The sequence below is a fragment of the Oncorhynchus clarkii genome, unplaced genomic scaffold (genome assembly GCF_045791955.1).
Source record: "Oncorhynchus clarkii lewisi isolate Uvic-CL-2024 unplaced genomic scaffold, UVic_Ocla_1.0 unplaced_contig_6271_pilon_pilon, whole genome shotgun sequence".
Classification (NCBI taxonomy): domain Eukaryota; kingdom Metazoa; phylum Chordata; class Actinopteri; order Salmoniformes; family Salmonidae; genus Oncorhynchus; species Oncorhynchus clarkii.
Window position 1 is genome coordinate 247,984 of NW_027261145.1, and position 21,288 is coordinate 269,271.

The 21,288-nt window shown below is 43.0% G+C and overlaps 22 non-coding genes across 22 annotated transcripts; all 22 read right to left on the reverse strand.

The window, feature by feature from the left end:
* Positions 1 to 1,433: 1,433 nt before the first annotated feature.
* trnal-aag (transfer RNA leucine (anticodon AAG)) lies at positions 1,434 to 1,515 on the reverse strand. The gene has a single exon. It is a non-coding gene; the product is annotated as a tRNA-Leu (tRNA).
* Positions 1,516 to 3,037: 1,522 nt separating this feature from the next.
* Positions 3,038 to 3,119, reverse strand: trnal-uag (transfer RNA leucine (anticodon UAG)). The gene has a single exon. It is a non-coding gene; the product is annotated as a tRNA-Leu (tRNA).
* A 746-nt stretch (positions 3,120 to 3,865) lies between these two features.
* trnal-aag (transfer RNA leucine (anticodon AAG)) lies at positions 3,866 to 3,947 on the reverse strand. Its single transcript has one exon. It is a non-coding gene; the product is annotated as a tRNA-Leu (tRNA).
* A 1,521-nt stretch (positions 3,948 to 5,468) lies between these two features.
* On the reverse strand, positions 5,469 to 5,550 carry trnal-uag (transfer RNA leucine (anticodon UAG)). Its single transcript has one exon. It is a non-coding gene; the product is annotated as a tRNA-Leu (tRNA).
* A 1,554-nt stretch (positions 5,551 to 7,104) lies between these two features.
* Positions 7,105 to 7,186, reverse strand: trnal-aag (transfer RNA leucine (anticodon AAG)). The gene has a single exon. It is a non-coding gene; the product is annotated as a tRNA-Leu (tRNA).
* A 734-nt stretch (positions 7,187 to 7,920) lies between these two features.
* Positions 7,921 to 7,991, reverse strand: trnal-aag (transfer RNA leucine (anticodon AAG)). Its single transcript has one exon. It is a non-coding gene; the product is annotated as a tRNA-Leu (tRNA).
* A 733-nt stretch (positions 7,992 to 8,724) lies between these two features.
* Positions 8,725 to 8,806, reverse strand: trnal-aag (transfer RNA leucine (anticodon AAG)). Its single transcript has one exon. It is a non-coding gene; the product is annotated as a tRNA-Leu (tRNA).
* Positions 8,807 to 9,532: 726 nt separating this feature from the next.
* On the reverse strand, positions 9,533 to 9,614 carry trnal-aag (transfer RNA leucine (anticodon AAG)). Its single transcript has one exon. It is a non-coding gene; the product is annotated as a tRNA-Leu (tRNA).
* A 734-nt stretch (positions 9,615 to 10,348) lies between these two features.
* trnal-aag (transfer RNA leucine (anticodon AAG)) lies at positions 10,349 to 10,419 on the reverse strand. The gene has a single exon. It is a non-coding gene; the product is annotated as a tRNA-Leu (tRNA).
* A 733-nt stretch (positions 10,420 to 11,152) lies between these two features.
* Positions 11,153 to 11,234, reverse strand: trnal-aag (transfer RNA leucine (anticodon AAG)). The gene has a single exon. It is a non-coding gene; the product is annotated as a tRNA-Leu (tRNA).
* A 736-nt stretch (positions 11,235 to 11,970) lies between these two features.
* On the reverse strand, positions 11,971 to 12,052 carry trnal-aag (transfer RNA leucine (anticodon AAG)). Its single transcript has one exon. It is a non-coding gene; the product is annotated as a tRNA-Leu (tRNA).
* Positions 12,053 to 12,775: 723 nt separating this feature from the next.
* On the reverse strand, positions 12,776 to 12,857 carry trnal-aag (transfer RNA leucine (anticodon AAG)). Its single transcript has one exon. It is a non-coding gene; the product is annotated as a tRNA-Leu (tRNA).
* A 734-nt stretch (positions 12,858 to 13,591) lies between these two features.
* trnal-uag (transfer RNA leucine (anticodon UAG)) lies at positions 13,592 to 13,673 on the reverse strand. The gene has a single exon. It is a non-coding gene; the product is annotated as a tRNA-Leu (tRNA).
* Positions 13,674 to 14,349: 676 nt separating this feature from the next.
* Positions 14,350 to 14,431, reverse strand: trnal-uag (transfer RNA leucine (anticodon UAG)). The gene has a single exon. It is a non-coding gene; the product is annotated as a tRNA-Leu (tRNA).
* A 736-nt stretch (positions 14,432 to 15,167) lies between these two features.
* trnal-uag (transfer RNA leucine (anticodon UAG)) lies at positions 15,168 to 15,249 on the reverse strand. Its single transcript has one exon. It is a non-coding gene; the product is annotated as a tRNA-Leu (tRNA).
* Positions 15,250 to 15,984: 735 nt separating this feature from the next.
* Positions 15,985 to 16,066, reverse strand: trnal-uag (transfer RNA leucine (anticodon UAG)). The gene has a single exon. It is a non-coding gene; the product is annotated as a tRNA-Leu (tRNA).
* Positions 16,067 to 16,798: 732 nt separating this feature from the next.
* On the reverse strand, positions 16,799 to 16,880 carry trnal-aag (transfer RNA leucine (anticodon AAG)). Its single transcript has one exon. It is a non-coding gene; the product is annotated as a tRNA-Leu (tRNA).
* A 737-nt stretch (positions 16,881 to 17,617) lies between these two features.
* trnal-aag (transfer RNA leucine (anticodon AAG)) lies at positions 17,618 to 17,699 on the reverse strand. Its single transcript has one exon. It is a non-coding gene; the product is annotated as a tRNA-Leu (tRNA).
* Positions 17,700 to 18,434: 735 nt separating this feature from the next.
* On the reverse strand, positions 18,435 to 18,516 carry trnal-aag (transfer RNA leucine (anticodon AAG)). The gene has a single exon. It is a non-coding gene; the product is annotated as a tRNA-Leu (tRNA).
* Positions 18,517 to 19,253: 737 nt separating this feature from the next.
* Positions 19,254 to 19,335, reverse strand: trnal-aag (transfer RNA leucine (anticodon AAG)). The gene has a single exon. It is a non-coding gene; the product is annotated as a tRNA-Leu (tRNA).
* A 670-nt stretch (positions 19,336 to 20,005) lies between these two features.
* Positions 20,006 to 20,087, reverse strand: trnal-uag (transfer RNA leucine (anticodon UAG)). The gene has a single exon. It is a non-coding gene; the product is annotated as a tRNA-Leu (tRNA).
* Positions 20,088 to 20,824: 737 nt separating this feature from the next.
* On the reverse strand, positions 20,825 to 20,906 carry trnal-aag (transfer RNA leucine (anticodon AAG)). Its single transcript has one exon. It is a non-coding gene; the product is annotated as a tRNA-Leu (tRNA).
* Positions 20,907 to 21,288: the final 382 nt, after the last annotated feature.

Below are 21,288 nucleotides of genomic sequence, written 5' to 3' on the forward strand. Positions count from 1 at the left end.
TCCTTCATCTTTTTTTGATTCTCTTTCTAAAAATCTTAATTTATCTGATGTTGCTCTTTCTTCCATCGTATAAACTTAGAATTAGTTTATGCTTTCATGTCTGAAGCAGATTGAATTAGAAATACACGGCAGATAATTGCAATAACAGACGTGGGAATTAGGGTAAAGGCTGGATTCCCTTTATTTTCCGGTGTCCTTGGTGGCCTTGTTTGAAATTACATTACAGTTTTCTGTTGAGAAAAAGTTGCAGTGGTGGACTTTGAAACGACACCTCCGAAAGACTGGGTCCTTAAATCCAGTTCTCTGGACAGCTCGGTCACAGTACCAACTGTTAAAATGGACTGCTGGGTCGTCCCACAGACCATCACAACTTTCCTTTTTTCCAATCAAGGATTTGACATGAACAACCACCGGTAGGAGGTGCAACTGCCACCGTGAGAGCACAGGACTTGGTGGCTGGTTGGTTAAGGCGATGGACTACACTATTGAGGTGGAACCCCATCCGTGACACACAACATTGATATTTTTTTTCCCTTGCATGGCCCTACATGAAAGTAAAAACGCTGAAATAAAGCAGAACATGTGATAGCTTGCGCAAACAAACTAAATAAAGATGGCAGTGGTGGGATTTGAACCAACGCCTTCTCAGAGACTGGAGCCTAAATCCAGCGCCTTAGAACGCTCGGCCACACTACCCAGCTCTGGCAAGATTTCCACACTTTCTCGTCTGTTACCTAGAGCGTCTGCACTCCCTTGTATTTTAGTCTTCTTTTTCATTTTCTTCTTTAAAATCTTTATGTATCTCATGTTGCTCTTGCGTCCTTCATCTTTTTTTGATTCTCTTTTTAAAAATCTTAATTTATCTGATGTTGCTCTTTCTTCCATCGTATAAACTTAGAATTAGTTTCTCCTTTTATGTCTGAAGCAGATTGAATTAGAAAAACACGGCAGATAATTGAAATAACAGACATGGGAATTAGGGTAAATGCTGGATTCCCTTTATTTGTCCGGTGTCCTTGGTGGCCTTGTTTGAAATTACATTACAGTTTTCTGTTGAGAAAAAGTTGCAGTGGTGGACTTTGAACCGACACCTCCGAAAGACTGGGTCCTTAAATCCAGTTCTCTGGACAACTCGGCCACAGTTCCCACTATTAAAATGGAATGCTTGGTCGTCGCACAGACCATCACAACTTTCCTTTTTTCCAATCAAGGAATTGACATGAACAACCACCAGTAGGAGGTGCAATTGCCACAGCGGGGGCACAGGACATGGTGGCTGGTTGGTTAAGGCGATGGACTACACTATTGAGTTGGAACCCCATCCGTGACACACAACATTGATATTTTTCTCCCTTGCTTGGCCCTACATGAAAGTAAAAACGCTGAAATAAAGCAGAACATGTGATAGCTTGCGCAAACAAACTCAATAAATATGGCAGTGGTGGGATTTGAACCCACGCCTCCTTAGAGACTGGAGCCTTAATCCAGCGCCTTAGACCACTCGGCCACACTACCCAGCTCTGGCAAGCTTCCACACTTTCTCGTCAGTTACCTAGAGCGTCTGCACTCCCTTGTATTTTAGTCTGCTTTTTCATTTTCTTCTTTAAAATCTTTATGTATCTCATGTTGCTCTTGCGTCCTTCATCTTTTTTTGATTCTCTTTTTAAAAATCTTAATTTATCTGATGTTGCTCTTTCTTCCATTGTATAAACTTAGAATTAGTTTCTGCCTTTATGTCTGAAGCAGATTGAATTAGAAAAACACGGCAGATAATTGCAATAACAGATGTGGGAATTAGGGTAAAGGCTGGATTCCCTTCATTTGTCCGGTGTCTTTGGTGGCCTTGTTTGAAATTACATTAAGGTTTTCTGTTGAGAAAAAGTTGCAGCGGTGGACTTTGAACCGACACCTCCGAAAGACTGGGTCCTTAAATCCAGTTCTCTGGACAGCTCGGCCACAGTACCAACTGTTAAAATGGACTGCTGGGTCCTCTCACAGCCCAGCCCAAGTTTCCTTGTTTCCAATCAAGGATTTGACTTGATAAACCACCGGTAGGAGGTGCAACTGTCACAGCGAGAGCACAGGACTTGGTGGCTGGTTGGTTAAGGCGACACTATTGAGTTGGAACCCCATCCGTGACACACAACATTGCTTCTTTTCTCCCTTGCATGGGCGACATGAAAGTAACAACGCTGAAATAAAGCAGAACATGTGATAGCTTAGGCAAACAAACTCAATAGAGATGGCAGTGGTGGGATTTGAACCCGCCAGCGCCTTAGACCGCTCGGCCACACTACCCAGCTCTGGCAAGATTTCCAGACTTTCTCATCAGTTACCTAGAGCGTCTGCACTTCCTTGTATTTTAGTCTTCTTTTTCATTTTCTTCTTTAAAATCTTTATGTATCTCATGTTGCTCTTGCGTCCTTCATCTTTTTTTGATTCTCTTTTTAAAAATCTTAATTTATCTGATGTTGCTCTTTCTTCCATCGTATACACTTAGAATTAGTTTCTGCTTTTATGTCTGAAGCAGATTGAATTAGAAAAACACGGCAGATAATTGCAATAACAGACGTGGGAATTAGGGTAAAGGCTGGATTCCCTTTATTTGTCCGGTGTCCTTGGTGGCCTTGTTTGAAATTACATTACAGTTTTCTGTTGAGAAAAACTTGCAGCGGTGGACTTTGAACCCACACCTCCGAAAGACTGGGTCCTTAAATCCAGTTCTCTGGACAGCTCGGCCACAGTTCCCACTGTTAAAATGGACTGCTTGGTCGTCGCACAGACCATCAAAACTTTCCTTTTTTCCAATCAAGGATTTGACGTGAACAACCACCACCGGTAGGAGATGCAACTGCCACCGCGGGTCACAGGACTTGGTGGCTGGTTGGTTAAGGCGATGGACTACACTATTGAGATGGAACCTCATCCGTGACACACAACATTGCATATTTTCTCCCTTGCATGGCCCTACATGAAAGTAAAAACGCTGAAATAAAGCAGAACATGTGATAGCTTGCGCAAACAAAATCATTAAAGATGGCAGTGGTGGGATTTGAACCCACGACTCCTAAGAGACTTGAGCCTAAAACCAGTGCCTTAGACCGCTCAGCCACACTACCCAGCTCTGTAAAAACATTCACACTTTCTCGTCAGTTACCTAGAGCGTCTGCACTCCCTTGTATTTCAGTCTTCTTTTTCATTTTCTTCTTTAAAATCTTTATGTATCTCATGTTGCTCTTGCTTCCGTCATCTTTTTTTGAATCTCTTTTTAAAAATCTTAATTTATCTCATGTTTCTCTCTCTTCCATTGTGTACACTGAAAATTAGTTTCTGCTTTTATGTCTGAAGCAGATTGAATTAGAAAAACAAGGCAGATAATTGCAATAACAGATGTGGGAATTAGGGTAAAGGCTGGATTCCCTTTATTTGTCCGGTGTCCTTGGTGGCCTTGTTTGAAATTACATTACAGTTTTCTGTTTAGAAAAAGTTGCAGCGGTGGACTTTGAACCGACACCTCCGAAAGACTGGGTCCTTAAATCCAGTTCTCTGGACAGCTCGGCAACAGCTCGGCCACAGTACACTGTTAAAATGGACTGCTTGGTCGTCGCACAGACCATCACAACTTTCCTTTTTTCCAATCAAGGATTTGACGTGAACAACCACCGGTAGGAGGTGCAACTGCCACCGCGGGGGCACAGGACTTGATGGCTGGTTGGTTAAGGCGATGGACTACACTATTGAGTTGGAACCCCATCCGTGACACAGAACATTGATTTTTTTCTCCCTTGCATGGCCCTACATGAAAGTAAAAACACCGAAATAAAGCAGAACATGTGATAGCTTGCACAAACAAACTCAAAAAAGATGGCAGTGGTGGGATTTGAACCCACGCCTCCTTAGAGACTGGAGCCTTAATCCAGCGCCTTAGACTGCTCGGCCACACTACCCAACTCTGGCAAAATATTCACACTTTCTCGTCAGTTACCTAGAGCGTCTGCACTTCGTTGAATTTTAGTCTTCTTTTTCATTTTCTTCTTTAAAATCTTTATGTATCTCATGTTGCTCTTGCGTCCTTCATCTTTTTTGATTCTCTTTTTAAAAATCTTAATTTATCTGATGTTGCTCTTTCTTCCATCGTATAAACTTAGATTTAGTTTCTGCTTTTATGTCTGAAGCAGATTGAATTAGAAAAACACGGCAGGTAATTGCAATAACAGACGTGGGAATTAGGGTAAAGGCTGGATTCCCTTTATTTTCCCGTGTCCTTGGTGGCCTTGTTTGAAATTACATTACAGTTTTCTGTTGAGAAAAAGTTGCAGCGGTGGACTTTGAACCGACACCTCAGAAAGACTGGGTCCTTAAATCCAGTTCTCTGGACAGCTCGGCCACAGTACCAACTGTTAAAATGGACTGCTGGGTCCTCTCACAGCCCAGCCCAAGTTTCCTTGTTTCCAATCAAGGATTTGACTTGATAAACCACCGGTAGGAGGTGCAACTGTCACAGCGAGAGCACAGGACTTGGTGGCTGGTTGGTTAAGGCGACACTATTGAGTTGGAACCCCATCCGTGACACACAACATTGCTTCTTTTCTCCCTTGCATGGGCGACATGAAAGTAACAACGCTGAAATAAAGCAGAACATGTGATAGCTTAGGCAAACAAACTCAATAGAGATGGCAGTGGTGGGATTTGAACCCGCCAGCGCCTTAGACCGCTCGGCCACACTACCCAGCTCTGGCAAGATTTCCAGACTTTCTCATCAGTTACCTAGAGCGTCTGCACTTCCTTGTATTTTAGTCTTCTTTTTCATTTTCTTCTTTAAAATCTTTATGTATCTCATGTTGCTCTTGCGTCCTTCATCTTTTTTTGATTCTCTTTTTAAAAATCTTAATTTATCTGATGTTGCTCTTTCTTCCATCGTATACACTTAGAATTAGTTTCTGCTTTTATGTCTGAAGCAGATTGAATTAGAAAAACACGGCAGATAATTGCAATAACAGACGTGGGAATTAGGGTAAAGGCTGGATTCCCTTTATTTGTCCGGTGTCCTTGGTGGCCTTGTTTGAAATTACATTACAGTTTTCTGTTGAGAAAAACTTGCAGCGGTGGACTTTGAACCCACACCTCCGAAAGACTGGGTCCTTAAATCCAGTTCTCTGGACAGCTCGGCCACAGTTCCCACTGTTAAAATGGACTGCTTGGTCGTCGCACAGACCATCAAAACTTTCCTTTTTTCCAATCAAGGATTTGACGTGAACAACCACCACCGGTAGGAGATGCAACTGCCACCGCGGGTCACAGGACTTGGTGGCTGGTTGGTTAAGGCGATGGACTACACTATTGAGATGGAACCTCATCCGTGACACACAACATTGCATATTTTCTCCCTTGCATGGCCCTACATGAAAGTAAAAACGCTGAAATAAAGCAGAACATGTGATAGCTTGCGCAAACAAAATCATTAAAGATGGCAGTGGTGGGATTTGAACCCACGACTCCTAAGAGACTTGAGCCTAAAACCAGTGCCTTAGACCGCTCAGCCACACTACCCAGCTCTGTAAAAACATTCACACTTTCTCGTCAGTTACCTAGAGCGTCTGCACTCCCTTGTATTTCAGTCTTCTTTTTCATTTTCTTCTTTAAAATCTTTATGTATCTCATGTTGCTCTTGCTTCCGTCATCTTTTTTTGAATCTCTTTTTAAAAATCTTAATTTATCTCATGTTTCTCTCTCTTCCATTGTGTACACTGAAAATTAGTTTCTGCTTTTATGTCTGAAGCAGATTGAATTAGAAAAACAAGGCAGATAATTGCAATAACAGATGTGGGAATTAGGGTAAAGGCTGGATTCCCTTTATTTGTCCGGTGTCCTTGGTGGCCTTGTTTGAAATTACATTACAGTTTTCTGTTTAGAAAAAGTTGCAGCGGTGGACTTTGAACCGACACCTCCGAAAGACTGGGTCCTTAAATCCAGTTCTCTGGACAGCTCGGCAACAGCTCGGCCACAGTACACTGTTAAAATGGACTGCTTGGTCGTCGCACAGACCATCACAACTTTCCTTTTTTCCAATCAAGGATTTGACGTGAACAACCACCGGTAGGAGGTGCAACTGCCACCGCGGGGGCACAGGACTTGATGGCTGGTTGGTTAAGGCGATGGACTACACTATTGAGTTGGAACCCCATCCGTGACACAGAACATTGATTTTTTTCTCCCTTGCATGGCCCTACATGAAAGTAAAAACACCGAAATAAAGCAGACCATGTGATCGCTTGCACAAACAAACTCAAAAAAGATGGCAGGGGTGGGATTTGAACCCACGCCTCCTTAGAGACTGGAGCCTTAATCCAGCGCCTTAGACTGCTCGGCCACACTACCCAACTCTGGCAAAATATTCACACTTTCTCGTCAGTTACCTAGAGCGTCTGCACTTCGTTGAATTTTAGTCTTCTTTTTCATTTTCTTCTTTAAAATCTTTATGTATCTCATGTTGCTCTTGCGTCCTTCATCTTTTTTGATTCTCTTTTTAAAAATCTTAATTTATCTGATGTTGCTCTTTCTTCCATCGTATAAACTTAGATTTAGTTTCTGCTTTTATGTCTGAAGCAGATTGAATTAGAAAAACACGGCAGGTAATTGCAATAACAGACGTGGGAATTAGGGTAAAGGCTGGATTCCCTTTATTTTCCCGTGTCCTTGGTGGCCTTGTTTGAAATTACATTACAGTTTTCTGTTGAGAAAAAGTTGCAGCGGTGGACTTTGAACCGACACCTCAGAAAGACTGGGTCCTTAAATCCAGTTCTCTGGACAGCTCGGCCACAGTACCAACTGTTAAAAAGGCCGGCTGGGTCGTCGCAGAGACCATCACAACTTTCCTTTTTTCCAAAGAAGGATTTGACGTGAACAACCAGGTGCAACTGCCACCGCGGGGGCACAGGACTTGGTGGCTGGTTGGTTAAGGCGATGGACTACACTATCGAGTTGGAACCCCATCCGTGACACACAACATTGCTTCTTTTCTCCCTTGAATGGCCCTGCATGAAAGTAAAAACGCTGAAATAAAGCAGAAAATGTGATAGCTTGCGCAAACAAACTCAATAAAGATGGCAGTGGTGGGATTTGAACCCACGCCTCCTTAGAGACTGGAGCCTTAATCCAGCGCCTTAGACCGCTCGGCCACACTACCCAGCTCTGGCAAACTATTCACACTTTCTCATCAGTTACCTAGAGCGTCTGCACTCCCTTGTATTTTAGTCTTCTTTTTCATTTTCTTCTTTAAAATCTTTATGTATCTCATGTTGCTCTTGCGTCCATCTTTTTTTGATTCTCTTTTTAAAAATCTTAATTTATCTGATGTTGCTCTTTCTTCCATCGTATACACTTAGAATTAGTTTCTGCTTTTATGTCTGAAGCAGATTGATTTAGAAAAACACTGCAGATAATTGCAATAACAGACGTGGGAATTAGGGTAAAGGCTGGATTCCCTTTATTTGTCCGGTGTCCTTGGTGGCCTTGTTTGAAATTACATTACAGTTTTCTGTTGAGAAAAAGTTAAAGCGGTGGACTTTGATCCCACACCTCTGAAAGACTGGATCCTTAAATCCAGTTCTCTGGACAGCTCGGCCACAGTACCAACTGTTAAAATGGACTGCTGGGTCGTCGCACAGACCATCACAACTTTCCTTTTTTCCAATCAAGGATTTGACATGAACAACCACCGGTAGGAGGTGCAACTGCCACCGCGGGGGCACAGGACTTGGTGGCTGGTTGGTTAAGGCGATGGACTACACTATCGAGTTGGAACCCCATCCGTGACACACAACATTGCTTCTTTTCTCCCTTGAATGGCCCTGCACGAAAGTAAAAACGCTGAAATAAAGCAGAAAATGTGATAGCTTGCGCAAACAAACTCAATAAAGATGGCAGTGGTGGGATTTGAACCCACGCCTGGAGCCTTAATCCAGCGCCTTAGACCGCTCGGCCACACTACCCAGCTCTGGCAAACTATTCACACTTTCTCATCAGTTACCTAGAGCGTCTGCACTTCCTTGTATTTTAGTCTTCTTTTTCATTTTCTTCTTTAAAATCTTTATGTATCTCATGTTGCTCTTGCGTCCATCTTTTTTTGATTCTCTTTTTAAAAATCTTAATTTATCTGATGTTGCTCTTTCTTCCATCGTATACACTTAGAATTAGTTTCTGCTTTTATGTCTGAAGCAGATTGAATTAGAAAAACACTGCAGACAATTGCAATAACAGACGTGGGAATTAGGGTAAAGGCTGGATTCCCTTTACTTGTCCGGTGTCCTTGGTGGCCTTGTTTGAAATTACATTACAGTTTTCTGTTGAGAAAAAGTTAAAGCGGTGGACTTTGATCCCACACCTCTGAAATACTGGATCCTTAAATCCAGTTCTCTGGACAGCTCGGCCACAGTACCAACTGTTAAAATGGACTGCTTGGTCGTCGCACAGACCATCACAACTTTCCTTTTTTCCAATGAAGGATATGACGTGAACAACCACCGGTAGGAGGTGCAACTGCCACCGCGAGGGCACAGGACTTGGTGGCTGGTTGGTTAAGGCGATGGCTACACTATTGAGTTGGAACCCCATCCGTGACACAGAACATTGATTTTTTTCTCCCTTGCATGGCCCTACATGAAAGTAAAAACACCGAAATAAAGCAGAACATGTGATAGCTTGCGCAAACAAACTCAATAAAGATGGCAGTGGTGGGATTTGAACCCACGCCTCCTTAGAGACTGGAGCCTTAATCCAGCGCCTTAGACCGCTCGGCCACACTACCCAGCTCTGGCAATCTTCCACACTTTCTCGTCAGTTACCTAGAGCGTCTGCACTCCCTTGTATTTTAGTCTTCTTTTTCATTTTCTTCTTTAAAATCTTTATGTATCTCATGTTGCTCTTGCGTCCTTCATCTTTTTTTGATTCTCTTTTTAAAAATCTTAATTTATCTGATGTTGCTCTTTCTTCCATCGTATAAACTTAGAATTAGTTTCTGCTTTCATGTCTGAAGCAGATTGAATTAGAAAAACACGGCAGATAATTGCAATAACAGACGTGGGAATTAGGGTAAAGGCTGGATTCCCTTTATTTTCCCGTGTCCTTGGTGGCCTTGTTTGAAATTACATTACAGTTTTCTGTTGAGAAAAAGTTGCAGCGGTGGACTTTGAACCGACACCTCAGAAAGACTGGGTCCTTAAATCCAGTTCTCTGGACAGCTCGGCCACAGTACCAACTGTTAAAAAGGCCGGCTGGGTCGTCGCAGAGACCATCACAACTTTCCTTTTTTCCAAAGAAGGATTTGACGTGAACAACCAGGTGCAACTGCCACCGCGGGGGCACAGGACTTGGTGGCTGGTTGGTTAAGGCGATGGACTACACTATCGAGTTGGAACCCCATCCGTGACACACAACATTGCTTCTTTTCTCCCTTGAATGGCCCTGCATGAAAGTAAAAACGCTGAAATAAAGCAGAAAATGTGATAGCTTGCGCAAACAAACTCAATAAAGATGGCAGTGGTGGGATTTGAACCCACGCCTCCTTAGAGACTGGAGCCTTAATCCAGCGCCTTAGACCGCTCGGCCACACTACCCAGCTCTGGCAAACTATTCACACTTTCTCATCAGTTACCTAGAGCGTCTGCACTCCCTTGTATTTTAGTCTTCTTTTTCATTTTCTTCTTTAAAATCTTTATGTATCTCATGTTGCTCTTGCGTCCATCTTTTTTTGATTCTCTTTTTAAAAATCTTAATTTATCTGATGTTGCTCTTTCTTCCATCGTATACACTTAGAATTAGTTTCTGCTTTTATGTCTGAAGCAGATTGATTTAGAAAAACACTGCAGATAATTGCAATAACAGACGTGGGAATTAGGGTAAAGGCTGGATTCCCTTTATTTGTCCGGTGTCCTTGGTGGCCTTGTTTGAAATTACATTACAGTTTTCTGTTGAGAAAAAGTTAAAGCGGTGGACTTTGATCCCACACCTCTGAAAGACTGGATCCTTAAATCCAGTTCTCTGGACAGCTCGGCCACAGTACCAACTGTTAAAATGGACTGCTGGGTCGTCGCACAGACCATCACAACTTTCCTTTTTTCCAATCAAGGATTTGACGTGAACAACCACCGGTAGGAGGTGCAACTGCCACCGCGGGGGCACAGGACTTGGTGGCTGGTTGGTTAAGGCGATGGACTACACTATCGAGTTGGAACCCCATCCGTGACACACAACATTGCTTCTTTTCTCCCTTGAATGGCCCTGCACGAAAGTAAAAACGCTGAAATAAAGCAGAAAATGTGATAGCTTGCGCAAACAAACTCAATAAAGATGGCAGTGGTGGGATTTGAACCCACGCCTGGAGCCTTAATCCAGCGCCTTAGACCGCTCGGCCACACTACCCAGCTCTGGCAAACTATTCACACTTTCTCATCAGTTACCTAGAGCGTCTGCACTTCCTTGTATTTTAGTCTTCTTTTTCATTTTCTTCTTTAAAATCTTTATGTATCTCATGTTGCTCTTGCGTCCATCTTTTTTTGATTCTCTTTTTAAAAATCTTAATTTATCTGATGTTGCTCTTTCTTCCATCGTATACACTTAGAATTAGTTTCTGCTTTTATGTCTGAAGCAGATTGAATTAGAAAAACACTGCAGACAATTGCAATAACAGACGTGGGAATTAGGGTAAAGGCTGGATTCCCTTTACTTGTCCGGTGTCCTTGGTGGCCTTGTTTGAAATTACATTACAGTTTTCTGTTGAGAAAAAGTTAAAGCGGTGGACTTTGATCCCACACCTCTGAAATACTGGATCCTTAAATCCAGTTCTCTGGACAGCTCGGCCACAGTACCAACTGTTAAAATGGACTGCTTGGTCGTCGCACAGACCATCACAACTTTCCTTTTTTCCAATGAAGGATATGACGTGAACAACCACCGGTAGGAGGTGCAACTGCCACCGCGAGGGCACAGGACTTGGTGGCTGGTTGGTTAAGGCGATGGCTACACTATTGAGTTGGAACCCCATCCGTGACACAGAACATTGATTTTTTTCTCCCTTGCATGGCCCTACATGAAAGTAAAAACACCGAAATAAAGCAGAACATGTGATAGCTTGCGCAAACAAACTCAATAAAGATGGCAGTGGTGGGATTTGAACCCACGCCTCCTTAGAGACTGGAGCCTTAATCCAGCGCCTTAGACCGCTCGGCCACACTACCCAGCTCTGGCAATCTTCCACACTTTCTCGTCAGTTACCTAGAGCGTCTGCACTCCCTTGTATTTTAGTCTTCTTTTTCATTTTCTTCTTTAAAATCTTTATGTATCTCATGTTGCTCTTGCGTCCTTCATCTTTTTTTGATTCTCTTTTTAAAAATCTTAATTTATCTGATGTTGCTCTTTCTTCCATCGTATAAACTTAGAATTAGTTTCTGCTTTCATGTCTGAAGCAGATTGAATTAGAAAAACACGGCAGATAATTGCAATAACAGACGTGGGAATTAGGGTAAAGGCTGGATTCCCTTTATTTGTCCGGTGTCCTTGGTGGCCTTGTTTGAAATTACATTACAGTTTTCTGTTGAGAAAAAGTTAAAGCGGTGGACTTTGATCCCACACCTCTGAAAGACTGGATCCTTAAATCCAGTTCTCTGGACAGCTCGGCCACAGTACCAACTGTTAAAATGGACTGCTGGGTCGTCCCACAGACCATCACAACTTTCCTTAATTCCAATCAAGGATTTGACATGAACAACCACCGGTAGGAGGTGCAACTGCCACCGTGAGAGCACAGGACTTGGTGGCTGGTTGGTTAAGGCGATGGACTACACTATTGAGTTGGAACCCCATCCGTGACACAGAACATAGATTTTTTTCTCCCTTGCATGGCCCCACATGAAAGTAAAAACACAGAAATAAAGCAGAACATGTGATAGCTTGCACAAACAAACTCAAAAAAGATGGCAGTGGTGGGATTTGAACCCACGCCTCCTTAGAGACTGGAGCCTTAATCCAGCGCCTTAGACTGCTCGGCCACACTACCCAACTCTGGCAAAATATTCACACTTTCTCGTCAGTTACCTAGAGCGTCTGCACTTCGTTGAATTTTAGTCTTCTTTTTCATTTTCTTCTTTAAAATCTTTATGTATCTCATGTTGCTCTTGCGTCCTTTATCTTTTTTTGATTCTCTTTTTAAAAATCTTAATTTATCTGATGTTGCTCTTTCTTCCATCGTATAAACTTAGATTTAGTTTCTGCTTTTATGTCTGAAGCAGATTGAATTAGAAAAACACGGCAGGTAATTGCAATAACAGACGTGGGAATGAGGGTAAAGGCTGGATTCCCTTTATTTTGCGGTGTCCTTGGTGGCCTTGTTTGAAATTACATTACAGTTTTCTGTTGAGAAAAAGTTGCAGCGGTGGACTTTGAACCGACACCTCCGAAAGACTGGGTCCTTAAATCCAGTTCTCTGGACAGCTCGGCCACAGTACCAACTGTTAAAAAGGACGGCTGGGTCGTCGCAGAGACCATCACAACTTTCCTTTTTTCCAAAGAAGGATTTGACGTGAACAACCAGGTGCAACTGCCACCGCGGGGGCACAGGACTTGGTGGCTGGTTGGTTAAGGCGATGGACTACTCTATTGAGTTGGAACCCCATCCGTGACAACATTGCTTATATTCTCCCTTGCATGGCCCTTCATGAAAGTAAAAACGCTGAAATATAGCAGAACATGTGATAGCTTGCGCAAACAAACTCAATAAAGATGGCAGTGGTGGGACTTGAACCCACGCCTCCTTAGAGACTGGAGCCTTAATCCAGCGCCTTAGACCGCTCGGCCACACTTCCCAGCTCTGGCAAACTATTCACACTTTCTCGTCAGTTACCTAGAGCGTCTGCACTCCCTTGTATTTTAGTCTTCTTTTTCATTTTCTTCTTTAAAATCTTTATGTATCTCATGTTGCTCTTGCGTCCATCTTTTTTTGATTCTCTTTTTAAAAATCTTAATTTATCTGATGTTGCTCTTTCTTCCATCGTATACACTTAGAATTAGTTTCTGCTTTTATGTCTGAAGCAGATTGAATTAGAAAAACACTGCAGATAATTGCAATAACAGACGTGGGAATTAGGGTAAAGGCTGGATTCCCTTTATTTGTCCGGTGTCCTTGGTGGCCTTGCTTGAAATTACATTAAAGTTTTCTGTTGAGAAAAAGTTGCAGCGGTGGACTTTGAACCGACACCTCCGAAAGACTGGGTCCTTAAATCCAGTTCTCTGGACAGCTCGGTCACAGTACCAACTGTTAAAATGGACTGCTGGGTCGTCGCACAGACCATCACAACTTTCCTTAATTCCAATCAAGGATTTGACGTGAACAACCACCGGTAGGAGGTGCAACTGCCACCGTGAGAGCACAGGACTTGGTGGCTGGTTGGTTAAGGCGATGGACTACACTATTGAGTTGGAACCCCATCCGTGACACAGAACATTGATTTTTTTCTCCCTTGCATGGCCCTACATGAAAGTAAAAACACCGAAATAAAGCAGAACATGTGATAGCTTGCGCAAACAAACTCAATAAAGATGGCAGTGGTGGGATTTGAAACCACGCCTCCTTAGAGACTGGAGCCTAAATCCAGCGCCTTAGACCGCTCGGCCACACTACCCAGCTCTGGCAAGATTTCCACACTTTCTCGTCAGTTACCTAGAGCGTCTGCACTCCCTTGTATTTTAGTCTTCTTTTTCATTTTCTTCTTTAAAATCTTTATGTATCTCATGTTACTCTCTCTTCCATTGTGTACACTGAAAATTAGTTTCTGCTTTTATGTCTGAAGCAGATTGAATCTGAAAAACACAGCAGATAATTTCAAAAACAGAGGTGGGAATTAGGGTAAAGGCTGGATTCCCTTTATTTGTCCGGTGTCCTTGGTGGCCTTGTTTGAAATTACATTACAGTTTTCTGTTGAGAAAAAGTTGCAGCGGTGGACTTTGAACCGACACCTCCGAAAGACTGGATCCTTAAATCCAGTTCTCTGGACAGCTCGACCACAGTTCCCACTGTTAAAATGGACTGCTGGGTCGTCCCACAGACCATCACAACTTTCCTTTTTTCCAATCAAGGATTTGACATGAACAACCACTGGTAGGAGGTGCAACTGCCACCGCGGCGGCACAGGACTTGGTGGTTGGTTGGTTAAGGCGATGGACTACACTATCGAGTTGGAACCCCATCCGTGACACACAACATTGCTTCTTTTCTCCCTTGCATGGCCCTGCATGAAAGTAAAAACGCTGAAATAAAGCAGAAAATGTGATAGCTTGCGCAAACAAACTCAATAAAGATGGCAGTGGTGGGATTTGAACCCACGCCTCCTTAGAGACTGGAGCCTAAATCCAGCGCCTTAGACCGCTCGGCCACACTACCCAGCTCTGGAAAGACTTCCACACTTTCTCATCAGTTACCTAGAGCGTCTGCACTTCCTTGTATTTTAGTCTTCTTTTTCATTTTCTTCTTTAAAATCTTTATGTATCTCATGTTGCTCTTGCGTTCTTCATCTTTTTTTGATTCTCTTTTTAAAAATCTTAATTTATCTGATGTTGCTCTTTCTTCCATCGTATAAACTTAGAATTAGTTTCAGGTTTTATGTCTGAAGCAGATTGAATTAGAAAAACACAGCAGATAATAGCAATAACAGACATGGGAATTAGGGTAAAGGCTGGATTCCCTTTATTTTCCGGCGTCCTTGGTGGCCTTGTTTGAAATTACATTAAAGTTTTCTGTTGAGAAAAAGTTGCAGCGGTGGACTTTGAACCGACACCTCCGAAAGACTGGATCCTTAAATCCAGTGCTCTGGACAGCTCGGTCACAGTACCAACTGTTAAAATGGACTGCTGGGTCGTCGCACAGACCATCACAACTTTCCTTAATTCCAATCAAGGATTTGACGTGAACAACCACCGGTAGGAGGTGCAACTGCCACCGTGAGAGCACAGGACTTGGTGGCTGGTTGGTTAAGGCGATGGACTACACTATTGAGTTGGAACCCCATCCGTGACACAGAACATTGATTTTTTTCTCCCTTGCATGGCCCTACATGAAAGTAAAAACACCGACATAAAGCAGAACATGTGATAGCTTGCGCAAACAAACTCAATAAAGATGGCAGTGGTGGGATTTGAACCCACGCCTCCTTAGAGACTGGAGCCTAAATCCAGCGCCTTAGACCGCTCGGCCACACTACCCAGCTCTGGCAAAATATTCACACTTTCTCGTCAGTTACCTAGAGCGTCTGCACTCCCTTGTATTTCAGTCTTCTTTTTCATTTTCTTCTTTAAAATCTTTATGTATCTCATGTTGCTCTTGCGTCCTTCATCTTTTTTTGAATCTCTTTTTAAAAATCTTGATTTGTCTCATGTTACTCTCTCTTCCATTGTGTACACTGAAAATTAGTTTCTGCTTTTATGTCTGAAGCAGATTGAATCTGAAAAACACAGCAGATAATTGCAATAACAGACGTGGGAATTAGGGTAAAGGCTGGATTCCCTTTATTTGTCCGGTGTCCTTGGTGGCCTTGTTTGAAATTACATTACAGTTTTCTGTTGAGAAAAAGTTGCAGTAGTGGACTTCGTCCCCACACCTCTGAAAGACTGGATCCTTAAATCCAGTGCTCTGGACAGCTCGGCCACAGTTCCCACTGTTAAAATGGAATGATTGGTCGTCGCACAGACCATCACAACTTTCCTTTTTCCAATCAAGGAATTGACATGAACATCCACCTTTAGGAGGTGCAACTGCCACCGTGAGGGCACAGGACTTGGTGGCTGGTTGGTTAAGGAGATGGACTACACTATTGAGTTGGAACCCCATCCGTGACACACATCATTGCTTCTTTTCTCCCTTGCATGGGCGACATAAAAGTAAAAACCCTGAAATAACGCAGAACATGTGATAGCTTGCGCAAAAAAACTCAATAAAGATGGCAGTGGTGGGATTTGAACCCACGCCTCCTTAGAGACTGGAGCCTAAATCCAGCGCCTTAGACCGCTCGGCCATACTACCCAGCTCTGGCAAGATTTCCACACTTTCTCGTCAGTTACCTAGAGCGTCTGCACTTCCTTGTATTTTAGTCTTCTTTTTCATTTTCTTCTTTAAAATCTTTATGTATCTCATGTTGCTCTTGCGTCCTTCATCTTTTTTTTATTCTCTTTTTAAAAATCTTAATTTATCTGATGTTGCTCTTTCTTCCATCGTATAAACTTAGAATTAGTTTCTGCTTTTATGTCTGAAGCAGATTGAACTAGAAAAACACGGCAGATAATTGCAATAACAGACGTGGGAATTAGGGTAAAGTCTGGATTCCCTTTATTTGTCCGGTGTCCTTGGTGGCCTTGTTTGAAATTACATTACAGTTTTCTGTTGAGAAAAAGTTGCGGTGGTGGACTTTGAACCGACACCTCCGAAAGACTGGGTCCTTAAATCCAGTTCTCTGGACAGCTCGGCCACAGTACCCACTGTTAAAATGGACTGCTTGGTCGTCGCACAGACCATCACAACTTTCCTTTTTTCCAATCAAGGAATTGACATGAACAAGGAGGTGCAACTGCCACCGTGAGAGCACAGGACTTGGTGTCTGGTTGGTTAAGGCGATGGACTACACTATTGAGTTGGAACCCCATCCGTGACACACATAATTGCTTCTTTTCTCCCTTGCATGGCTCTACATGAAAGTAAAAACGCTGAAATAAAGCAGAACTTTCATGTGATAGCTTGCGCAAACAAACTCAACAAAGATGGCAGTGGTGGGATTTGAACCCACGCCTCCTTAGAGACTGGAGCCTTAATCCAGCGCCTTAGACCGCTCGGCCACACTACCCAGCTCTGGCGAACTATTCACACTTTCTCGTCAGTTACCTAGAGCGTCTGCACTTCCTTGTATGTTAGTCCTCTTTTTCATTTTCTTCTTTAAAATCTTTATGTATCTCATGTTGCTCTTGCGTCCTTCATCTTTTTTTGATTCTCTTTTTAAAAATCTTGATTTATCTCATGTTGCTCATTCTTCCATTGTGTACACTGAAAATTAGTTTCTGCTTTTATGTCTGAAGCAGATTGAATCTGAAAAACACAGCAGATAATTTCAAAAACAGAGGTGGGAATTAGGGTAAAGGCTCGATTCCCTTTATTTGTCCGGTGTCCTTGGTGGCCTTGTTTGAAATTACATTACAGTTTTTTGTTGAGAAAAAGTTAAAGCGGTGGACTTTGAACCCACACCTCTGAAAGACTGGATCCTTAAATACAGTTCTCTGGACAGCTTGGCCACAGTACCCACTGTTAAAATGGACTGCTAGGTCGTCGCACAGCCCAGCCCAACTTTCCTTGTTTACAATCTAGGCTTTGACGTGAACAACCACCGGTAGGAGGTGCAACTGCCACCGCGGGGGCACAGGACTTGGTGGCTGGTTGGTTAAGGCGATGGACTACACTATTGAGTTGGAACCCCATCCGTGACACACAACATTGCTTCTTTTCTCCCTTGCATGGCCCTGCATGAAAGTAAAAACGCTGAAATAAAGCAGAACATGTGATAGCTTACGCAAACAAACTCAATAAAGATGGCAGTGGTGGGATTTGAACCCACGCCTCCTTAGAGACTGGAGCCTTAATCCAGCGCCTTAGACCGCTCGGCCACACTACCCAACTCTGGCAAGCTTCCACACTTTCTCGTCAGTTACCTAGAGCGTCTGCACTTCCTTGTATTTTAGTCTTCTTTTTCATTTTCTTCTTTAAAATCTTTATGTATCTCATGTTGCTCTTGCGTCCTTCATCTTTTTTTGATTCTCTTTCTAAAAATCTTAATTTATCTGATGTTGCTCTTTCTTTCATCGTATAAACTTAGAATTAGTTTCTGCTTTTATGTCTGAAGCAGATTGAATTAGAAAAACACGGCAGATAATAGCAATAATAGACGTGGGAATGAGGGTAAAGGCTGGATTCCCTTTATTTTCCGGTGTCCTTGGTGGCCTTGTTTGAAATTACATTACAGTTTTCTGTTGAGAAAAAGTTGCAGTGGTGGATTTTGAACCGACACCTCTGAAAGACTGGGTCCTTAAATCCAGTTCTGTGGACAGCTCGCCCACAGTACCAACTGTTAAAATGGACTGCTGGGTCGTCCCACAGACCATCACAACTTTCCTTTTTTCCAATCAAGGATTTGACGTGAACAACCACCGGTAGGAGGTGCAACTGCCACTGCGGGGGCACAGGATTTGGTGGCTAATTGGTTAAGGCGATGGACTACACTATTGAGTCGGATCCCCATCCGTGACACACAACATTGCTTATTTTCTCCCTTGCATGGCCCTGCATGAAAGTAAAAACTCTGAAATAAAGCAGAACATGTGATAGCTTGCGCAAACAAACTTAATAAAGATGGCAGTGGTGGGATTTGAACCCACGCCTCCTTAGAGACTGGAGCCTTAATCCAGCGCCTTAGACCGCTCGGCCACACTACCCAGCTGTGGCAAAATATTCACACTTTCTCGTCAGTTACCTAGAGCGTCTGCACTCCCTTGTATTTCAGTCTTCTTTTTCATTTTCTTCTTTAAAATCTTTATGTATCTCATGTTGCTCTTGCGTCCTTCATCTTTTTTTGATTCTCTTTCTAAAAATGTTAATTTATCTGATGTTGCTCTTTCTTTCATCGTATAAACTTAGAATTAGTTTCTGCTTTTATGTCTGAAGCAGATTGAATTAGAAAAACACGGCAGATAATTGCAATAACAGACGTGGGAATGAGGGTAAAGGCTGGATTCCCTTTATTTGTCCGGTGTCCTTGGTGGCCTTGTTTGAAATTACATTACAGTTTTCTGTTGAGAAAAAGTTGCAGCGGTGGACTTTGAACCCACACCTCTGAAAGACTGGATCCTTAAATACAGTTCTCTGGACAGCTTGGCCACAGTACCCACTGTTAAAATGGACTGCTAGGTCGTCACACAGCCCAGCCCAACTTTCATTGTTTACAATCTAGGCTTTGACGTGAACAACCACCGGTAGGAGGTGCAACTGCCACCACGGGAGCACAGGACTTGGTGGCTGGTTGGTTAAGGCGATGGACTACACTATTAAATTGGAACCCCATCCGTGACACACATCATTGCTTCTTTTCTCCCTAGCATGGCCCGACATGAAAGTAAAAAACATGAAATAAAGCAGAACATGTGATAGCTTGTGCAAAAAAACTCAATAAAGTTGGCAATGGAGGGATTTGAACCCACGCCTCCTTAGAGACTGGAGCCTTAATCCAGCGCCTTAGACCACTCGGCCACACTACCCAGCTCTGGCCAAATATTCACACTTTCTCGTCAGTTACCTAGAGCGTCTGTACTTCCTTGTATTTTAGTCTTCTTTTTCATTTTCTTCTTTAAAATCTTAATTTATCTGATGTTGCTCTCTCTTCCATTGTGTACACTGAAAATTAGTTTCTGCTTTTATGTCTGAAGCAGATTGAATCTGAAAAACACAGCAGATATTTTCAAAAACAGATTTGGGAATTATGGTAAAGGCTGGATTCCCTTTTTTGTCCGGTGTCCTTGGTGGCCTTGTTTGAAATTACATTACAGTTTTTTGTTGAGAAAAAGTTAAAGCGGTGGACTTTGAACCCACACCTCTGAAAGACTGGATCCTTAAATAAAGTTCTCTGGACAGCTTGGCCACAGTACCCACTGTTAAATTGGACTGCTAGGTTGTCGCACAGCCCAGGCCAACTTTCCTTGTTTACAATCAAGGCTTTGACGTGAACAAGGAGGTGGGAGGAGGTGCAACTGCCACCGCGGGAGCACAGGACTTGGTGGCTGGTTGGTTAAGGCAATGGACTACACTATTGAGTTGGAACCCCATCCGTGACACACATCATTTCTTCTTTTCTCCCTTGCATGGGCGACATGAAAGTAAAAACCCTGAAATAACGCCAAACATGTGAGAGCTTGCGCAAACAAACTCAGATGGCAGTGGTGGGATTTGAACCCACGCCTCCTTAGAGACTGGAGCCTAAATCCAGCGCCTTAGACCGCTCGGCCACACTACCCAGCTCTGGCAAAATATTCACACTTTCTCGTCAGTTACCTAGAGCGTCTGCACTCCCTTGTATTTTAGTCTTCTTTTTCATTTTCTTGTTTAAAATCTTTATGTATCTCATGTTGCTCTTGCGTCCTTCATCTTTTTTTGATTCTCTTTCTAAAAATCTTAATTTATCTGATGTTGCTCTTTCTTTCATCGTATAAACTGAGAATTAGTTTCTGCTTTTATGTCTGAAGCAGATTGAATTAGAAAAACACGGCAGATAATTGCAATAACAGACGTGGGAATGAGGGTAAAGGCTGGATTCCCTTTATTTGTCCGGTGTCCTTGGTGGCCTTGCTTGAAATTACATTACAGTTTTCTGTTGAGAAAAAGTTGTAGTGGTGGACTTTGAACCGACACCTCTGAAAGACTGGGTCCTTAAATCCAGTTCTCTGGACAGCTCACCCACAGTACCAACTGTTAAAATGGACTGCTGGGTCGTCCCACAGACCATCACAACTTTCCTTTTTTCCAATCAAGGATTTGACATGAACAACCACCGGTAGGAGGTGCAACTGCCACCGTGAGAGCAAAGGACTTGGTGGCTGGTTGGTTAAGGTGATGGACTACACTATTGAGTTGGAACCCCATCCGTGACACACAACATTGCTTCTTTTCTCCCTTGCATGGCCCTACATAAAAGTAAAAACGCTGAAATAAAGCAGAACATGTGATAGCTTGCGCAAACAAACTCAATAAAGATGGCAGTGGTGGGATTTGAACCCACGCCTCCTTAGAGACTGGAGCCTTAACCCAGCGCCTTTGACCGCTCGGCCACACTACCCAGCTCTGGCAAATTATTCACACTTTCTCGTCAGTTACCTAGAGCGTCTGATGTTGCTCTTTCTTCCATCGTATGAACTTAGAATTAGTTTCTGCTTTTATGTCTGAAGCAGATTGAATTAGAAAAACATGGCAGATAATTGCAATAACAGACGTGGGAATTAGGGTAAAGGCTGGATTCCCTTTATTTGTCCGGTGTCCTTGGTTGCCTTGTTTGAAATTGCATTACAGTTTTCTGTTGAGAAAAGTTGTAGCGGTGGACTTTGAACCGACACCTCCGAAAGACTGGGTCCTTAAATCAAGTTCTCTGGACAGCTCGGCCACAGTACCAACTGTTAAAATGGACTGCTGGGTCGTCGCAAAGACCATCACAACTTTCCTTT